We start from the raw sequence: 3041 nt of genomic DNA, 5'->3' as shown, positions 1-3041 counted from the left end.
TCAATTTTTCTCGAGTGCCGTATTGCATTTAGCCGGCGGTCGGCAAGCCAAATGTTAAGAAAAGCAGTCGCCATAGTAATTGTTTGTAACTTGAAAACGAAATAACCGTAATAAACCGGCACGAGATTACACGCGTGTTGACTTTTTTGATTTGACGTTTGACCACGGACTACGGATACGGAACTTATCTATGGCGTTTTTAACGCAAACAATTACTATGGCGACTGCTTTTCTTAACATTTGGCTTGCCGACCGCCGGCTAAATGCAATACGGCACTCGAGAAAAATTGAAAGAAGGCGTGTGCGAGATTCAACCAATCCTCTTGAACTGACCGAAGTTGAATTTCGTTTTGCAACGCGACCGCTTTAACTTCAGCGTGTTCATGATTGTTCGTGGTGATCGCTCAAATACTTAGCACGTTTTTTAGCATGTCGATAGTTATCTGTGATTGAGCTCCAGATGTGATGTCAGATGATGTGATGTCAAATAATTCATGTCAATTGACTGGAAGTCAGAGTCCGGTGCATTCTTTTGTCTCTCAACTCTGAAACAAATAAATAAAACTGTTTTATGACTTACTAGCTTTTCGACTAGCGGGATTTCTCATGGTAAAAAGTATCCGATATTCAAATCAAAATTTGTTGCAACAAAGGGAAAATATTTTAGGAAGGAAAAATGGAAGTTTAGGTATTTACTGGACTTATGTACTGTCATTGGCTGGTTGAAGTGGGCACTTTACAAACTGTGTAACATTAAGCGTTCTGCCTATGTTTTAACATCTTCATTTCCTCAACTCTCCCATCTGTTAACTTTTGTGAAGTATAAGAGCCTCTGTGGTTAAAGTATTGGTTTATTTTATCGACAGCTTTTTCGTTCTGTAAATAAAACATAATTCAATAAATTCAATTCAATAATAGTGTAATGTTTGTGATATTTAATAATTAATCAGTTTAAACTATTGTAAGCATAATGTAGTGGATGAGATATTAATATCATACTTAGTTTTAAAGAGATCTTGACAAGACGGTTTTGTCGAGTGACAGTGCAACATAAACTCATTTTTAATGTTTTTCCCTCAGTGGCATATCAATAGTTTATCCTTTAAACTGAGTATTAACACTTCGACAATATTAAGTTTTAAAATCGCCGGAAAAACGTCCAATGATAAATGCGTAATTAAAGAACCGCGCATTAAATCAGTGAGGATGTAGAACTATTACTAGTTCATTAAATGACATGAAACCCACGGACAAAAACGGTGGAATATATCATTTTTCTATGACTTTGATAGTATTGCCAATCTGAATGTTGTTTGGAATTCACCACTTTTTTGGATATTTGTCATGCACTTATTTCATTCGGAGGCCTTCGTGGTGTAGTGGTTAAGACATTTGGCTCACACATAGAAGGTTCTGGGTTCGATTCCTGGTGAGAACACAGAAATTATTTGTGATTTTTCTTAAGGCTGGGTGTACCGTGCTGTAATTCACCACTGTAATTGGGCCTCACAGCCTGTTGTGGTGCTAAAAAATCGATCTGGTAGAAAAGCCCTGGGATTAAATAAAACAGTTAAAATAAAAAAAAGGAATTCTCTCCATATTTTTAAGTATATGGCAATGTGTTGATCATCGCTGTATGACTTTTGGATTCTGAAATACCATTCTTGACATAACAAGATTCCAGCAAGTTTTGTCAAAACTTGTCTCTTCAAATTTGACATAACAATATTCCAGCAACTTTTGATAAAAACTTGCCGCGTCAAATTTTCCTTTTCAACCTTCCATCAATCTTAAATCAAGTTTGTACCAAGTTTCACTGCTATCTGGGTAGTAATAATAAATAAACATAGTGCTAACCAAAGACGTACGAACTACCGATGAAAGTAGTCGAATGAAAGTAGTCGACTACATTCGATGGGTAAATGTAGTCGACTGAAATCCCGAATGCAGTAATGTAGTCGAATGAATTCACTCAGAATATTGGGCAGCCTCCTCCCAAGCCAAGGGTAAACATCTTTTCCAACTGAAACTAAATGTAACAGAAAAGCCTTGGTTTTCCAAAGTGATTCTGAACAAGCTTGAGACATCCTCCATATGCAGAATGCGCATTGGGCACTGCTGCAATGGTTCTCACCTGTTCAGAATCCCTGTCCGGGACTCAGCCATTTGCGAATGTCAGCTAGATGAGGAAGATTTAAACATATTTTTTTTGGATGCCCCATGAATGATTGTTATCCTGATTTCCTATCCGACCTCTCTGATATTAATATCCCATTCCCTATTCATATTCTAACTCTCCTGTTCCCACCCAATAAACGTGTATTTAAAATCCTATGTAAATATCTAGTTGTAAATGGTGTTAAGCTGTAAATATGTTTTATTATTTGTATATATTATATTAAATACTAACACACTAACTTGTACATATTATATAACTAACACATGTGTATATATGTAAAAAAATAAAAACAAAAATACTTGACACTGGCCAGAACACCCAAGTTGAGATGTGAAAAGGCTTTGCGAATTCAGAGAAATTATTATTGTGAAGACACCTCATATCGCACCCCTAGTTTTAGACTATGGCAGGTCAAAAAAGTGAGATTTTAAGTTAATAATGTAGAAGTATTGATAGATAACATGATAAACTATCTGGTCAAAAACTATCACAAGTCTAAATGAACTGTTCTCAATTTAATAACACAAAATATAGTCTTGAATTTTCTTAAATAATATTGTGATATTTCAAGACTATGATATTTTGAGTTGCTATAGTCTTGAATCAGAAAACAACATTATTTTGAATTTTAGAATATTACATTTTGAATTATCATAGTTTAGGAATAGACAAATGACTTAATTTTTAGTTTTGGCACCACATTAAATTTTGACAGTCATTGTTTATTTTGAAGCGCTCGCTACATTGTTTACAGAGATTTCGTTTTAAGCACTTTTATACACTTTAAGTATTCATTTATTTTTCAAGATGAGTTCATTCAGAAGTAAATATATTGTTGAATTGGCTAGAAGACATGACAATC

At 34.7% G+C, this 3041-nt stretch overlaps 1 long non-coding RNA gene across 1 annotated transcript; it reads right to left on the bottom strand.

Moving 5' to 3' along the window:
• Positions 1-222: 222 nt before the first annotated feature.
• LOC148279295 (uncharacterized) lies at positions 223-1231 on the bottom strand. Its single transcript, XR_015822930.1, has 3 exons — positions 1000-1231; positions 697-876; positions 223-545 (listed from the first exon to the last, which is right to left on the bottom strand). It is a non-coding gene; the product is annotated as an uncharacterized LOC148279295 (long non-coding RNA).
• Positions 1232-3041: the final 1810 nt, after the last annotated feature.

The sequence above is a fragment of the Micrasema longulum genome, unplaced genomic scaffold (genome assembly GCF_059751315.1).
Source record: "Micrasema longulum isolate JH-2025_06_02 unplaced genomic scaffold, ASM5975131v1 h1tg000737l, whole genome shotgun sequence".
In the NCBI taxonomy this organism is placed as follows: domain Eukaryota; kingdom Metazoa; phylum Arthropoda; class Insecta; order Trichoptera; family Brachycentridae; genus Micrasema; species Micrasema longulum.
Note: the sequence above shows the minus strand (reverse complement) of the source record. Positions and strands in the feature narration are given on the sequence as shown.